Here is an 18,840-nt window from a genome sequence, read left to right as displayed (position 1 = left end):
TATATTTGGATGGATGGATAGGTACCAGTAAATTTACAACAGGTTAGAATCTTTGCAAATTGTCCACACAGAATGAAATGGAAGTTGACTGGGTTTTTAAAAACAAAACAAAGGTTAAAATTAACATACGAACTATATTTCTTGTAAAATAAGAATTTGTCTTTTTCATATAATTGGAGACCAGGCTTGCGAAACACCATGGATGATTGACAATCATGCATTTCTAATTGAAGCTCCTTGAACACTCTGTCATTTATTTTCCTCTAGTCCACTTGTATTCAACTAACTGTCCTTCATTTCCTCAATATGAATATATTAGTATTGGATCTAATGTATCACTCTTGACATCCATTCACCTTGAATACAGAAACAGTGAATGAATGGGGTGGGGTGAAAGAACTTCACAATTGGTGGAGCATTCAAAATGGCATGGGTTCACAGGAGAAGTTGTGACTTTCACATTCAAATGAGGAACTTGTATAAGCCAATACAAATTTGTTCTGATTTCATCTGAGCTCCTGGTGTCCTGTCTGATCATTTGCTGCTCTGCTAGGTCACATAAGTGCTGATGGTTGTTTTTTTTTTTTTTTTAAATGGTACCTGTGTGATATCAGCTAGTTTTTACTTTTTACTTTTACTTTTATTCAGTTTCTGATTTCCCTTACCCATTTATATTGAATTGTTTAATTAAAACTTATTGAATCAAAAACCTGGAGCCGACTAAAAAGCCTTGCTTACACAGTGTCACTTGCAGCTGGATGCTACGTCTATTGCTATTTGCTTACCATAAAGAACCTCATGGTTAGCCTCCTAAGGACATAAGATGAGCCCTCCAGTTGTGATTCCTGGCAGCTGGAATCAAAAGACATAATACCAGAAAAGCTAACCAAGAAACTGAAACTAGCATGGGGACAAACAAAAGAGGATGCCTTCAACCTGATTTGGCTCACCTTTATTACATACACCCCAAAAATGCCCTGCCCCCTCACACATGCAAACAAGACTCGTTGCAGTCAACTGAAGGCAACAAACCATGCTCTGCCTCCCACCTCACTCACCTTCAATAAAAACTAATAAAGGAATGGAAAAAGAGCATAGATACATGATGCTCACACATACACTGTGTACCCCCTTCTTTCTCCCCTGCTCTATCCTCCTACCTCTCCTCTCCTCCAACTTCACAATGTCTATAACATTAGTGTCTCATGTCAAATATAGCTGATTTGTAGAAATGACTCTATGAACTGAAAGCAGAGATGCTGTTTGTACTTTTGTTATTCCATCAAATCTTAAAAACATTTAAAAAACAACAATACATTAATGGTGGCAGTTCTACTCATGAGTACAATCTATATAGATTGCCTCCACAGCCTGTGCTACCTTGCAATGAGAAAAAAGCATGAAGAATTGGGTTTCCCTTTGACGAACCTATAGCTATCTTATACTACATGTTGAACCAATATGTGAATTATGGCAACTTCCCAGCACAGATTTAGGCATGCTTAAGTTTCTGGTTTCACCAGTACTTGAATGCACATAACAGCAGTGGATCATCACTTCCCCTGCATTTCAGTTATGGATATTTATATTTTAATGGATCTGTTTATTTTGTTGTTGTTTTTCATTTTGTATATCCCTTAGACGCCTACTTTGGCATTCAACATTATGTTAATTGATCCATTAATATCTGAGGCTTTGAAGATCTGTTGCTAGTTATAATGCACTGCACTGTGCTAGGTGGATCCATGGTCCAGAACAGTACAGGAACATTCCTCTGTTCAGACTAACAGACACATCGTCCTTACAGTATCAAATTCAGGTGGCTGAGTGGCATTAGAGTCAAAATAGGACCACTGAGTAACAAGGCAGATGAATCAACATGAACTAAGTGAATCTTGAGGCATATAGAAGTATAATATTTTAAGGAGTGGCAGAGCTCCAAGAGAACTAAAGCCCCAAATATTAGCCCAATGAAAACCAAATATGCTCAGTGACCTTCAAGAGCTGTAGAATGTTGAGTGTCAGTCAGAAAGGGGAGGGGGAGAGAGAAGAAAACCTAAGAAAGAGAAGAGTGAGTTGATTTGCTCTAGATGTCCTTATTGCTTATTTCCTGGGGAAAGGCATGGCTGCCTTGCTAGCACCTTGGACAGAAGTAGACCTACTAGAACGTCAACATATATTGTAGCAATTTGTTGTCGGGACTATTTATCTGTTCTGTGTGCCACACATGCCTTCTAGTTGATAGCACAGGCTGATCTGTGGGTCTCTTTGTTCCATTAGAGCAAGTATATATATTTCCCTCTTCTCTTTCCATGGGTATACTTTGGATACAAGTCTGTATATCAGGGTGGGAAAGCTGAGACTCTCCAGAAGTTGTTGGATTTTCAGCTACCATTGTCTTTGACTTTTGATCCCCTGGATGGGGCTGATGGGAGTCCAACAACTTCTAGGGAGCTACAGTTCTTCATCCCATTGCATGTGAAAAGAGAGTAGATACATGATCATCTCCATCGCTGATGCCTTTGATTAAGAAAGACAGGATGTAATATTTTGGAAAGCCAATTAGGGTCCTATGTTGTATAATGGTGGCTGAACCTAAGAGGTTTTCCTCTTTAAATTAGGCTATAATTAACCAACTAGTATTAGGGTATCCAAACCACATGGGGTAGAAAACAAAATCTTTGCTTTGTACTTTCATAAACAAACAGTGCCCCTACTTATTTATCAACCTTCACATTTTAATGCATATTTCTAGTGCTAATTACATTTTTTGCTATATTTAGGAGGATAGCAGGCACATATGGAGATTCTAGTACAATGTGAAATTCATGAGATGCCAGTTCTCTTATAAATATAGAAATCCAGTAATTAGCACCAAGGGAAAAACCATATGAAATCTCCAGGCACTCCTTGGGATTTGAAATTAACTGAGTTAAAGCTGATGATGCTTGTCACCAATTAATATTTTGGGGACTTGGAACTTGGATGTCTAGGGATATGATGTGATTTAAACTTCAGAATAATATCTGCCTATATGGAAAGTTGGCCACTGTGGATCGCAAATGATTAAACAAAAGACATCAAGGTCACAGGTGCACCTATTTAGTGGCTAAGGCAGCTGGTGCAGAAATTAACACGCTCCCTTCACTACTATTAAACTGAACAATACCAAACTCACTTATTTTGCAAGTTTTAAAAAATTCTATGAAATATCTGTTCAAAATGTGCCTCTGTCTGTAATTCTTTAAACATGTTCATTTTTTCTTGAGAGTCCCTGCATGTCCCCTTTTTAACAATGATTTCCGGCTGAAAGCAACACGTTTGCAACTTAAATGAGAGCAATTCTGTTGACAAAGTTCGTAACTGATAAAATGGCCACAATTTTCTGCATATTATTATTGCTGTTATCAGTATTGGTCCTGCTAGCTAGGGATGATGGGAGTTGTAGTCCAAAAACAGCTGGAGATGGAAGTAGACTCACTGAGGGTATGGAGTCGATGGAAGGTGTTTGGTCTAGTCTCATCAAAACCTGGAGCCAGCAGTTGTAAAATCTTTAACGTAGCCTTCATCATAATAATCTGATTTATGAAGGTTTCTAATATCTTATCATAGTGTCTTATTCTTAACTCCTTAACCATGAATTATGGAGACATTATAAAATACCTATGATCTGTAATCCTTAAATGAATTTAGAAAGCCATCTGCACATTTAAATTGAGGTGTTTAGTAGAACTTTTGATTCAGAAGTTAATTCTTCTGATTGAGACTGTATTTTAAAGGAATGGGCATGCACTTCCCTGTAGCCACTTGTAATCTCATGTATCTGATGTTCCAGTATAATTTGGATCATGTATCCCTGGCAAGCCATACAGAGCTTCATATAGGTTAACTTGTCTCACATCACCGTCAAATCAGGCACAGTGCAAAAGGACAATTTAATATAGGCAAGCACACCAGTTTGCAATTCCCCCAGCTGCAGGCTGAAGTAAAACAATCCAGCTAGAGTTGTATGATGAAGTTCCGCTCTTCATATTTCTTGAATCTTAAAAGTGTGGTTTGCAGAACACCACAGACCTAACCATGTTGACTCACAAGTAGGCTTTGTTGAATTCAACAAACTCCTGCATAAATGCGGTAAGGATTGCAGCTTCCATTTTCCTGGGGAAAATACAGCAACAAGTATACTACTATACCAGCTAAAGGAAGTACTTCTGAAATAGTTTGAACACTTTACCTTCTCCCACCTGAAAATAAAACCTTAAACAATAAAGGAAATTACTCTCTGATGCTCTTTTAAAAAGCCCCAAAACTATTTTAACTGGACTGATGTACTTCAGTTGTTTTCATTTGCTTTGTTGGAACTGTATTTGTTAAAAATAGTTTTTTTTAGAGAGAGAATAAAAAGTGTGTGTTTTTTTAGTTTCACTGTGAATCTTGGAAAAGAAATTGTATATTGCCAAATATTGCTAAAAAAACATGTTAAGTCTGCAATCAGAAACACTCTTAATAGAGAGTAAGTTTTTGGTTTAAGAGTTATTTTCATATATATATATATATATATATATATATATATATATATATATGGAATCAAAATAAATATAGCTCAGCATCATATCTGTTGGTCTCTCTCCTGTTTTCTCTTTTGAACATTTCTTTTCCATTTCCACTTAGTTTGTTCAGTGCATATTTATTGCTCAGAATTAAGGTGACTCTGGAAATGTCGCATTTGCAGACAATGGGGTGATGAAACTTCTGCTTTTACTTGCACTAAAAGCAACCTTCAACAGCTGTGTCAAAGACAGAATATGCTTTGTTCATAATTCATAATGCTGCCAGCAGAAGAAGAATTATTAGTATCTTAAAATTTTATGACATTTGGAGGAGGACATTATAAAAATACTTAGCAAATCTGACTTTATTGCATTTTGAAAACTCAACTTACATTTGGACTTAAGTAATAATTAGCATTTTTACTGGTATCGACCTGCTGGTATAATATATCTGATAATGTAATTCCAAAGTTCAGCGGCACTCAAAATCTTAATTTAAACTTTCAGAAAGTCTTCCAGTTAAACTAATGTGCAGACTGGGAGAAGATGTACTATTAAAGTAGCAGCAGTGTCAAGGATATTGAAAAAGTCCAAAGCTTCCTTGGAAAAGGAGAGTTTTCAGAGTATCGGATAACTGTACAAAGAGCCATAAAATGTGTAGGGAATTTCCATAAGGCTTCTCTTCAAAGCATCGTCCAGTATGAAATGGGCAAACTGTTCAACCTGAAGGACATTGTTTCCTCTCATGCTCTCTGTGTGAATGTGAATGTATAGCCTGCAGAATGGAGATTGCCCCTTCTGATGGTCTTCTGTGACCCAGGAGGAAAGAGGACCCACTCATTACAGAACCTCATCCAGAACCTAACTGGATTGGCCATTGAATCTTACTGCATTCTCCACTGCACCTTGGAAGCATCAGGTTAATGTGTTTTAGGGGAAATGGTGGGTGGTTGATATCAGGGGGGAAAGTATTTGTTTCTGTATAGTGACTTCATTTCAGTGATGCTTTTCAACGGGTGTCAGATGGCAGAGGAACCAACCCCCACGGCAGGTTGCCAGGAATGGACAAGACAAGGAAAAGTCCTTACCACCTGTTTTTATTCAATATTCACAGAGAAAGGCTTGGGAATGTGAGCTCTTGGAATAATGGCGTTGCTCTGAGTGAGTCTCCACCTCCACCCTCTCTCCCAATATGCACCATCACTACAGGTGCTGAGATGTGCCCTCTGCCTCTGAGCTCTCTGCTCTCCTACTTTCAATGCCCACCGGGTTCTGGGTGGGTGGGGGTCTGGAATGCTTTCTAAAGACACAGAGTCCATCAGCTGTTTCTCCCTTGGTACTTCTTCCTCCTCCTCCTATCCAATGATTTCGAGCTTTCCCCCTCATCTGCCTCTGAGCTGTGATCTCCCTCAAACCCCTTTTGTAATTCCGAACTGTCTCCTTCTTCTCTGGAAGGCTCAGGCTGGGGAGGCAGTCTTCACCATTCCTCCTCTGCCCAGTCCCTGACAAGGGGCTCTTTCTGAACCTTTGAATTCCACATCCTGAAATGTTTCTATAATCAAAATACAGGAACACTTGCAACAGCCAGGTTCTTGCCCCAGGACATAGGAGAAACTCCTAGGGGCTGACGTACCAATAAAATATTTGAGGGTATCACCTCCCCAGTTGATGGGCATTGCCATTTAAATGGTGGGTGGGTGCCATGTCTTGTGATTGATTATACAGGTTGGGCTGTACCTGCCCCTACCCAATATTTTATTCTAGTTGGTAACCCTACAGTGGGGTCAGTGTGCTGTAGTCGTATTTACCAATAACCAGTCATTCACTGCTTTACGGGATCTACAGAGTGAAAGTCTGTTTTTAGCAAACACCCCATGACTACCTTAAGAATTGTACCCCACCCCATGAGACTTTCACTTAAATTTTATCTGCATCATGCAGTACTAGCAGTACCAATAAATGGCAAGCATAATCTTGGCAGTTGCTTCCCCTTGCCTAGTCCCCTGGGAGGGAATGTATCTGTATCTCTCCTGGGAGAGTGTATCTGTGTTTATGTGCATGTGTGTCTACTACAATTAATTAGGACCACCTTTTCCATTCGTCAAATGTCCCTAACAGATTAGTCTAACCAATTAATCATTTACATGTTGTAGCTCAAATCAGACTCCAGACTATGAACTCTATAGATTTCTGCAGCGTAACTTGCACGAGGGATAAGAATATAATTCTGGAATAAATGTACACACACACGTATTTGACCCTAGCCCTTAAATTAATAGCATCGCTTCTAAATCTCCAATGCATCAATAATTTTACAGTAGTTTCATATTCAGACGCTACAGGATGCGGCTGACCTCTCTTGGTTTGTGAGCTGAATAGCTGATGACATTTTGTCCCGCTGAACATCTATCGCGCAGCATCATTAGTGGAGTAATGAAATGGCATGATCAGTCAGTTGGTCCTTTGAAAGCAGCAATTAGACTGCTTATTACCACTTCAGGAGTACAGTAAGTAATCTAAACTCAATTTAACCAAATTCTGCTTTAGCAGAGGGTACTTTTGCCCATTAATGAAACTACTCCCAGACCATTCCACCACAATGGCTTGAAGGGCTGGTGTAATGGTTCCATAAATAAGAGGAATGACAGCAGCGGACTTTACACATGCAGTGCAAAATCAGGTTTTAAATGGCTAGGGAGAAAACTATACACAAATCTGGAGTGGAATCCCTAAAATAGTTGGGTGGTGCCTTGTCTGCCTCCTTCTGGCAACTCCCTTTCAGCCAAGCTGGTGTCAAACGTATTGCTCTGCTTTCCTTTGAATCACATCAGTAAGGCCAAGAGAGGTGTGTGTGATTGTTGTCTGGGCAGCCCAGGACCTCCATACACACTTGTATGCTTGTGCCCCAGGGAGGTCACTTTGCTGCTGCTAATGCAGTGGTTTGACTTCACCCCTGGAAGTGTTCTCCATTTTCTGTTGAGACAGACAAGTCAATGAAAACAAAAAGTTGTTAACCAGCAGACTCCAAATATCCTAGTAGAGTGGTACCTCTGGTTACAGATGCTTCAGGTTACCTATGCTTCAGGTTACAGACTCCGCTAACCCAGAAATAGTACCTCAGGTTAAGAACTTTGCTTCAGGATGAGAACAGAAATCGTGCAGCGGCAGTGCAACAGCAGCAGAAGGCCCCATTAGCTAAAGTGGTGCTTCAGGTTAAGAACAGTTTCAGGTGAAGAACAGACCTCCAGAACGAATCAAGTTCTTAACCCGAGGTACCACTGTAGTTACATTTGTTAGGCCAGTTTGTTGACAGCTGTATGGCAAAACTTATGTCTGTATGTATGCATTTGTACCTCATCTTTTAATCACAAGGATTCGTGAAGCGGCTATAAATTTATAATAACACTTTCAACAAATGAAGCAATAGGCAACAGAAACCCGATATAATTTGAGAGTTTAAAATCCTATAAATCAGCAGGTACTTAAAAAACAACAGTGAGGGATCCTTGAAAGATAGGGGAACAGTATTTCAGAGATGAGGCATCAGGACTGAAAAAGGCCTATTGAATGATGCCAAAGGCCTATCTAGTCCAGTGTTCTCACAGTGGTGATTAAATAATTATGGGGAAACTACAATTTTCCTTATTGTCACCAATCTTTCTTCCAAAGGTTGTAAACACCAGGGTACAGGGTATGGGAATGGGTGTCCCTTTGGGACTTTAAAGGTTACAAAGAAGCATTTCAAATTGGGCGTGAATGTGGGAGAGGGAATTGGTAGCCATTGTAGTTCATTTAATAAAAACTGCTGAGTCCCCATTAGCTACAAATGTGCATCCTGAAGCGTCTGGTGATCCTTTGGGAGAGTGACCTATCCGGGCTCTTACTCGCCAACATTTCAGAGATCAAAAACAGGGACAGCTCTTAGTACCCCTGTTTTCATACCAAGGTCTGCCCATTAGGCAGCGCTATGGGTCTCCTCAGCTGTATGCTGCATTCATTTACTTTGTCCCTGTATTAAGGTAAAGGTAAAGGTACCCCTGCCCGTACGGGCCAGTCTTGACAGACTCTAGGGTTGTGCTCTCATCTCACTCTAGAGGCCGGGAGCCAGCGCTGTCCACAGACACTTCTGGGTCACGTGGCCAGCGTGACAAAGCTGCTCCAGTGAACCGGCACCAGAGCAGCACACAGAACGCTGTATTAGCCAAGTCTATATTCCACTGTTTGTTTGTTTTTTTAAAAAAAGCTACAAGAGGGTGTTAGTTCTTTAATCAAACATGTAAAACGTTAGAAGTGCATGACATAAAAAATAATCCTCACTGTGTGTAGCAAGTGTACAACACGTGGTCTTAGTTGTAATGCACAAGACAGGATATGTTTGTGCATGAAAAACGTGATGATTCCACACCCCACTCCCATCCTTCTAGAGACTAAGGATTGGCAGATCAGCCTATTCCTGGACTTTGCCATTTTCATATACAGTCATACCTTGGGTTGAATGTGCTTCAGGTTGAGCACTTTCAGGTTGCGCTCAGCGGAAACCCGGAAGTAACGGAGTGTGTTACTTCCAGGTTTCACCGCTTGCGCATGCACAGACACTCAAAATTATGTGATGTGCATGCACAGAAGTGGCAAAACATGACCCGTGCATGCGCAGACGCACCGTCGTGTCTTGCGTTCTATTCAGGATGCAAATGGGACTCCAGAACGAATCCCGTTCGCATCCCAAAGTACCACTGTACAGCTGTAGGGGTTGGTCTACTATGAAACTAATGAAGTTTAAGCTCCAGGGCCCCTAAACCCAGTAGACCCAATTTGAGCTGCACAACTCAAACCATTCTATGATGCATCAGGCACGTATATCAATTCCCTCCCAACTTAAAATATGGCATAGAATTTTTTTCTATTCACATCATTAACTTTGACATGTGAGGTAATCCAGTACACCCAATTTTATTCAAAATCAGAGATGTAGTAGTAGTAGTAGTAAAATAGTAGTTGTTTTTAAGGTGATCTGACACAGAATAACCCCACTGAAGAAGATAACAGTGGTTACCTAGGCATTGTTGCTTGTTGCTAAGGGGCCCCCATAACAGTTCAAGCTTCAGGATATATAAAACTGTAGATCTGCTACCGTATAGCTGTACACAAATTACCTCTTGACATTTGTCACTGTTTGTGGGCAGTTAGGGGAAGGGGTGAGTGAATTAGGTCAGTTCACTTAAAAATGCAAGCTGAACACAACTTTAATCTACCCCTAGGGACTGGGATTTTCCAAAGACTGACAGAAAATTGGGACTGTCCCTAATAGAAAGATTGGGGCATATGTAATTTGAAGTACATAGTTTCCATCATGGACTCAGCTTCAAATTTTAGTGAAAACTTTGTTTACATTTACACATCACATTTTTCTTTTTCTTTTCAGGGAGGGATTATGTGGGGGTGTTATATATTTCATGACTTCCACTAGAGAATAAAGCTTATGATGTTTGAACTGTTGGATTGGGTGCCATCTATCAACCTCCTGGATAAATGAACCAAAGCTGTTCTTCACTGAATTAATTTATTGTCTCAGATTTTCACTGAGAAGCTAAATACTAGACCTTGAAGTGAAGTTATATGTCACCCAGAACATGTGGAGCTAAGGCTTATCTTGCAAACCAGACTTAAATAAGGTTATCCAATACTAACAATGAAAAATGTTTAACAAGATAATAAAGTTAATTAAAACTGTATCTTAATTAAAACAATCAAAGCAATTATAGCATAAAAAGTAATTAGAGCACATAATGTGATCAAAGATTGTGTATATTTTCCTGGGAAGAGCAGAAACTGATAGGGAATGTTTTACTGCCCAGGCAGTATTTAGGAATCTGTTGATTCATGGCTATACACTTATCTTTGTCTTCCGTAAGAAAACAAAACTTTTCTAGGATGTATGGATATGGAGAACTCTGCTAGTCTTTGGGATGTTTAGCTTCTTCCTAAATTCTTATCCTCACACCTTAAAGATAACAAAAGGGGCACCAAGCAACTGTCCTTGGTGAGGGAATTCAACAAGTGGTGTGTCACAGATGAAAATGCCCTCTCCTTTGTTGCCACATGTTTGATCTTTGGTAGTTGTGGCATTCTGAGATGGTCTACGGTGGAAGATCTTAGTGTTCAAGCACGTTGATACTTTTTTATATAATAATATTTATTAGAAGTTTAATAATTACAGAAAAAAAAGAAAAAGAAAGACAACAAAAAACATTAAAAAATTTAACAATCAATACATCAAAAGTAAAAAGAAAAACAGAGAAAAACAATGCATTAAAGCAACAAAACAAAAAAACAGAAAAATTTAAAAACACATCCAATGTTTCCATATCCTTACGTTTCATTTACTTGTTTCATCGACCTCCTCACACCTCCCTTTTTTGTATTCTAGTTCATAGCTATTTCAGCAAATCCTTTCCATCTTTCTCAATTTTTTTATTCTATAATTAATCTTAACATAGTCTAACTTTAAATTTTCCACTTTAACCCATTGCCACAAGCACGTTGATATGGGAGAAGGGAGTCCATAAAGTTCCTGAAGTTCCTAAAGGTTAGAACCAACCAGCATCCCTTGTGGATCCCTCAGAACTGGCAAGCCATCCCACATAAAGTCCTGGCTGCTATAGTTTGAACTAACTGCAGTTTCTGAAGCAACTCAGAGGGCTGCTCCACACACATCCCCTTTCTATTTAAAAGTAGAAAGTTCATATAGGCTTACTAATAGGAAAGTGCATAAAAATAGCAGTCTGTATATGTGCCCCCTTAAAGTTAGCAGGAAGTTGATTGTATTGATTAACAGTGAAACCATTGTCATTATCATATCAGTTCTCCATGTGTCTGGCATTAAACTGGGCATCGTTATCATACTGTCAGTGATGGTTAGCGTCTGTCTTATCTTCTGTAGATTTGCTTCTAGGCAGCTGTCAAAGATAGTGGCAAAAGCAAGGGAAGTTTGATTTCAGCCTCACATTTAACTTTATTCTGTGTCCTCTGGTGTCACTGTTGAGAAGCACCTTTAAAGGCATCTTGAGGGAAAGCTTCCAAACAACATCTACAATAATGGGTTGGTGTAAAGGTTTTTAAGGAGATGTAATTTATCTTTTTGGTCGGCATGCTGTCAAACAATATCATATGCTGATTTGCTGCTATAGCGCATGAACATAAGAGGAACACTGCTAAATCAGACCAAGGCTCCACCTAGTCCAGAAATTTATGCTCCAAGACAAGGTTATGACCAGAGAGAGAGAGAAAGAGAGCCAACAGGCAAAATAAAAGACACACACTTACTGCAGGGGTGAGGGAAAGATGTTGCTGGAACTCCAGCTCCCATCAGTCCCTGGTCAGGGATGTTGGGAGCTGTAGACTAGCAACATTTGGAGGGGCACAAGTTCCCTGTCTTTGATTTGCTGGTTTATGTTATAACTCAGAGGCCCTGAAATTAAGATAGTTTTAATTAACTGTATTATCTTGTTAAACTTTTTTTTGGCATAGAATAGAATCATAGAATCATAGAGTTGGAAGAGACCACAAGGGCCATCGAGTCCAACCCCCTGCCAAGCAGGAACCACCATCAGACCACTCCTGACATATGGTTGTCAAGCCTCTGCTTAAGACCTCCAAAGAAGGAGACTCCACCACACTCCTTGGCAGCAAATTCCACTGTTGAACAGCTCTTACTGTCAGGAAGTTCTTCCTAATGTTTAGGTGGAATCTTCTTTCTTGTAGTTTGGATCCATTGCTCCGTGTCCGCTTCACTGGAGCACCAGAAAACAACCTTTCTCCCTCCTCTATGTGACATCCTTTTATATATTTGAACATGGCTATCATATCACCCCTTAACCTCCTCTTCTCCAGGCTAAACATGCCCAGCTCCCTTAGCCGTTCCTCATAAGGCATCGTTTCCAGGCCTTTGACCATTTTGGTTGCCCTCCTCTGGACACGTTTGTCAGTGTCCTTCTTGAACTGTGGTGCCCAGAACTGGACACAGTACTCCAGGTGAGTACTGTTTTTTGCAAGATGGTGGAGGGATCAGCTATAATGTATACTGCTGCCACGCAGCTCAGTCAGCTCAGTATATGCACAAACCCCAAGAGTAGCTGAAGTGTGTGTTTGTGTGTGTGTGTGTGTGTGTGAGAGAGAGAGAGAGAGAGAGAGAGAGAGACAGACAGACACAACTTTAGTTGGTAATTTATCCTAAAAAGATTAAGCCCTACACATCCTGATGGCTATGTTCCATCTCGACTGACAGAGGCAATATGCTTTTGAATGTCAACTGATGAGACTTGCAGGTGGGGAGAGTGCTGCTGTGCTCAGGTCCTACTGGCAGGCGAGAACGTGATACTGTTCTTAATGTGTCCATGGCCTCATCTAACAGGATTTTGTTATGTTCTGAGGCCAGCTTTTGGTGTGGCATTGCTAGAATTGAATATCCCTGAGTGCCCTTTCTCGCTCCCAAGGAGGAAATTTCCCAAGCCTCTTTTCATCTAATGAGATCACTTTATTTCCATATTAGTACAGACAACACCCACACCTCAATTACATGAAGGTTACTTTCCAGGTTATTGTGTGTGTTGTTGGAGCATGAATATCCCACTCTGCCTCATTCTGCCCTCTTCCAGTGCCAAACAGGCGCATGCATGGTGGTAAATTGAGAGTTGCCTTTACAAAAAATAACAGGTAAACTTTAGTTCCTAGTAAATCTTTCTGTAACCTGCGAGAGCCATATTTATGGCTTGCTGCACTAGTTGAAATGTCTATCAAGCTGATAGCTAAAGGGTAAACACTTTTGTTTTGAACCCCTGTGTAATAAAACGTACATGTAGCTCCAATAAAAGTGGCACATTACACCTGAGGTGACAGGCTAGTCGTGTCTCTTTGGACCATCAGTTCCCCTGCTCATTTTAAATCCCTTCTGAAATATGTTTCCTCTTCTTGCTTAAATGTCTTGTCTTATATTTCTATTGGCTTCTTTTCAAAAAGCAACTTCTTTGCACTTCTTGTTATGCACCACCCCAATCTCCCAAACGCTGTGGAAGGTGATCCAAGAGTGCCCTTAAACCCCATGCTACCTTGGGGTGCTTGTCAATTAAGTTCTCCTTATCTGCCCTCATTGAATACCAAACAGACCAAATAAATACATGCATCAAGAGCAAATCAAAGAAACCCCCCCCCCCAAAAAAAACCCTACTCAGTCCCTGGAAAGATAACACCTGGGCAGGAGAGGCATTCTGTGGTTTCAGTGGGTCAACTCTGAGTAGGACTTAGTTGGGTACTGCTCAGGAGCTCTGGATTGTCTCCTTCCTCTCTTCTGTTGGTTGGTTATAATGTCAACCTTCGTGCTACGCTTACTCCTTGAGGTTTTGCTTCACAAAAACTGCCCACCAATTTTTAAAGTTGCTAGAATATCTTCAGATGATCTGCTTCGTTAGACAGTTTGTTTGTTTTTTAAAGAAGAACCCAAAAACCAAAACAAGCACTTTGTAGGAGAACTGTGATAGGATTCCCCAGTGTTGTGTTTAGAATCCACAGCAAACCAAACTAGAGTTAGAAACCAAACTGGAATGGAAATTATGCCTTTGCTTAGCCCTACTCTTCATTGCACCCTTCACTGGTTTCTGCTTGCAGGAAGTGGGAGAGAAGTTGATATTTGATGACATCACGCTGCATGCAATCTGAATTTCTGAAAGTTACTAGTTGGAACAAGACACACAGCTGCTGCTTTGAATGGCAGATATTCAACTTTTTAAACATCTAGTTCCAACCATGACAAAGGGAGAAAGAGCTATTTCTAACTGGTGCACTTCAAAGACTTGTTGCCTCTTAATATTTGTGGCACCAACAACTATCAAAGAGGGACAGATTCAGAGATGTGTCTGAGCTTTCTTATTTTATTTTCCTATTAGTCACGAAGAGACAAAAGGTAGACGTCACAAGAAAATTGCACACACACTTAGAAATGGAAAAGCGAATTCCTCATTTTATTCAATGAAGCCCTTCCTTACACAGAAGCTTAGACTAAGCAACATTGGAGGATGACTTCAGCATATTAAAATAAATAACATCAAGAGTTTGTTGGGAGACTTAGAATTTTGGAATCTGGCGTATAATATCTGCAAATGTCAGGCTTATCCTTTGGGTCTGAAAATGTCACCCTTTAGAGAAAGTCATTAAGGGATGATTATTAAGTTGATGTGAACTCGAAGAAACAGATTAAGAACAAAAAGAAATGGGGGAACTGAAATGCCAAGTTGTGAAATGACTATTTCTATGTTTTGGAAATTATTCTGCTTTGATACCAAAGTAAGTCCTCTGGATCATGAATTATCCTTTTGCATGGACAGGCGGAGTCCCCCCAACCCCAGGTGACTCCCAAGTGGAATAATGACTCAAGACAACGTGCTATGGGATTAAAATTGGCTACAACTTTATTAAGTTTCAGATGTAGCGTGACCTTGGCTCAAGCATTGGGCGTTTATCCTTCCCAGTCCCCACCTCGGGATCTGGGAGACATCAGGGTTATCCAGAATGTGTGGGGATTGGGCTGGCTCTGGAGAACATATTTTCAAGCAGACAGCCCACCCCCGCCCCCCGTTTCGCCATCGTTGGATGGGAAAGCATTGACCTCTCAGGATATGGCCAATGCCTCCCCTCAGGACCCCTTTAATGGGGAACCCTGGTATCACCGCCACAAGGGGGGTGTGGGTCACCGCTTCATGCCCCCCCCCCATTTAGGAAGCTAGGCAAAAGGATTCCGCCCAAGGTCTGAAACTGCCAAAGTTGTGACGTTTTGCTACTGGAAAGGCAAAACCTGCCAATGCAGGAAAATTCCTTTCCGGCCCTTCAACAGCGACCCTGACGTAGCAGCGCCTGTGTACCTGTGGAGAAGAGATTAACCTGCAAAAGAAGACTTAACTGAGGGAGGGCAGGGTGGGGGAAGCTCTGGAGCCAACTGCCACTTCGCAGATAAGATTCACCTTCTATTGTGTGGGCAGGACGGTCCCTCTCCTTACCTGGCCAATCCACTAGCAACGCCTCCCCAGGCGGGATTGAGTGATGGATGAGGTAGGTGGAGACCTCCAGGTATCCAGCCTGGGGAGGGTGAAGCCAGACCCTACTACCAGGAGTCGCACTGGGATCCGGGGGACTGCCGTGACCACACAAAAGGCACCCCCCATTTGATGTCGGGAGCAGTCATTCTTTTCCCTTTTATCATGTTTTGCACTTCTCCAGATGATTCTGTCTTCTATACTTTCCTGAGGGTCTTTGTTTTTTAAAATAAAATAAATAAAATCTCCTCTAGTGGAGACCCCTGTTACACTGGAGATAGAAAAATAATCATTGTCAATCCCCACCCCCCTCCATCAAGGAGAGAGGGATTTCTTTAGTTTGTTGGTGGTTTAAAACAGCCCTTGGTGCCTTAAGTAAAAAAAGAAAAAGAAAAAATCCTATTAAAATTAATTATTTAGGCCCGAAGTCTCTTTTTTCCAGTATAGCACATCAGTGATTAAGATGACTATTAAAATGTCATATCAAATCAACAACATGTAGATGAGTTGCTATGACAATCATATTGCCTACTGTGACAGCCATAAATATTGTAGCACTGAGTTTTCTAAGGTTAATAGAGGAAGCTTACTGGAGATTTGCAGGTGTTTCCACAATGTCTAAGGGTAACTTTTGTTCCTCACTCACATGCATATAAATGTTCACCATATAATTATCTCATGAGTGAATGCAAGTTGTGTCTGTCGGCTGAGCTAAATGATATTAAAACATGTTGCTGCCACTCCTCTATATTCCTTCACCTTATCTCCACCTATTTGAGGATATGATCATGTCCTCTTGGGTTTCATGATATACAGACAAGGGAAAGCTTGATGTCGTTGGACATGTACTCTGGAATTTAAGAAGGCTGTGTTCAAAAATATGGTCTGAAGCTCAAAAAAACGAAGATCATGGCCACTGGTCCCATCACCTCCTGGCAAATAGAAGGGGAAGAAATGGAGGCAGTGAGAGATTTTACTTTCTTGGGCTCCATGATCACTGCAGATGGTGACAGCAGTCACAAAATTAAAAGACGCCTGCTCCTTGGGAGAAAGGCGATGGCAAGCCTAGACAGCATTTTAAAAAGCAGAGACATCACCTTGCCAACAAAGGTCCGTATAGTTAAAGCCATGGTTTTCCCAGCAGTGATGTACAGAAGTGAGAGCTGGACCATAAAGAAGGCTGATCGCCGAAGAACTGATGCTTTTCAATTATGGTGCTGGAGGAGACTCTTGAGAGTCCCATGGACTGCAAGAAGATCAAACCTATCCATTCTTAAGGAAATCAGACATGAGTGCTCACTGGAAGGACAGATCCTGAAGCTGAGTCTCCAATACTTTGGCCACCTCATGAGAAGAGAAGACTCCCTGGAAAAGACCCTGATGTTGGGAAAGATTGAGAGCACAAGGAGAAGGGGACGACAGAGGACGAGATGGTTGGACAGTGTTCTCGAAGCTACAAACATGAGTCTGACCAAACTGTGGGAGGCAGTGGAAGACAGGAGTGCCTGGCGTGCTCTGGTCCATGGGGTCACAAAGAGTCGGACACGACTAAATGACTAAACAACAACAACAACTTTCAAAAAGCTTAAGGAACAACTGGGTGTGATCCCTTGGTCTGAAATACTCAAAGAGAAGAGAGTCTAAGATGGATGGGAAATATTGAAGACACAAATTCAGATAACAAGAAAGAAAGGTGGGAGGCATCTAAACAAACCAATGTGGCTTCATAAGGAGCTTACAGATGAGCTAAGATTTAAGAAGAGCATGTATAAGAAATGGACAAAAGGGTGACAATTCCAGGGTGAAGAAGGTCAGGCAGTTTAAAGCTCAGAATGAACTCAGGCTTGCAAGAGAGGTTAAAAATAATAATAAAGGTTTATTCAGCTATATTTGAAGCAAGCAGAAGAACAAGCAAGTAGTAGGACCTCTGTGTGGAGAAGATGGAGAAATGCCTTTAGGCGACAGAAAGAAGGCCGTGTGAAGTATCAGCATCCAAACTGAATGGATTAAGGGTTAAGACTCACAAGATGTACAAAGTTCTAGGAAAGAATATTTTGAGGACATACACCTTGTGCCTGAGGCAGTTATGTCAGTTAATAAGGGTCTTTTTGTCTTGTTAGAGCTGCTGAGCAGTAGGTCTCTTCAGTTCTGCTGCTGCCTGCCTCAGAGTTAGTCAGAGTCTGTGAGAATTTTGGTGATAAATCTGTGTAACACATTCATAACATAAGTAGTACCTGCCTGCCTTGTACATATATATTTAATCTAACAAGTGCAAGGGTACTGTGAGTAAAAGTTATTGTTATTTAAACTTTAGGAGATCGCCTTGTGTAGATTTAATAGAAAGGAAAATGGGGGGGGGGGGGACCGGGACCGGGACCAAAAGGGTTTGATAACCCAGTCTCTAGTTTTCGCATAAGCTCTGTTAATGGGTAGAATTAAGTATAATTGCTAAATAAGCTATCATTTATTAAGTTTCGCAGGTGTGAAAGATAAAATTAAGCTAATTTATTTTTCCTAAATAAAATCTAATTCCCACATATTCGTGGAATGTGTTAAAATGTTGCAGAAAGGGAGGAGAGAGTTTGACACTGTACTAATAAAAAAACTTTTTAAATAAATTAAAACAAAGACTATGGAAAAATTTGGGGAGGATGACAATTTGCTGCTGCTTCAGTTTGTGCTGTTGGGGCAATTGGTTCAATTGTTCTGTATTAGGGGAATCATAGAATCGTAAAATTGTAGAAGAAGAAGAAGAAGAGTTTGGATTTGATATTCCGCCTTTCACTCCCCTTCAGGAGTCTCAAAGCAGCTAACAATCTCCTTTCCCTTCCGCCCCCACAACAAACACTCTGTGAGGTGAGTGGGGCTGAGAGACTTCAAAGAAGTGTGACTGGCCCAAGGTCACCCAGCAGCTGCATGTGGAGGAGTGGAGATGCGAACCCGGTTCCCCAGATTACGAAACTACCGCTCTTAACCACTACACCACACTGGCTCTAGAGGTGGAAGGGACCATGAAAGTCATCTAGTCCAACTCCCTGCAATGCAGGAATCTCACTGGCACTAAAAACAAAGGTGTTTTCTTCCTCTTTCAGCAAGTCAATGCTAAAAACTAAGAAGGGTCAATGAACATATATTTCACTTATTTATTTATTTTTTTTGAACATGGATAAAATTCACAGAAACACAGAAGCTGTATAATGAAACAGTGA

The sequence above is a fragment of the Podarcis tiliguerta genome (genome assembly GCF_965153285.1).
Source record: "Podarcis tiliguerta genome assembly, chromosome: 7".
NCBI classification, from domain to species: domain Eukaryota; kingdom Metazoa; phylum Chordata; class Lepidosauria; order Squamata; family Lacertidae; genus Podarcis; species Podarcis tiliguerta.
Note: the sequence above shows the minus strand (reverse complement) of the source record.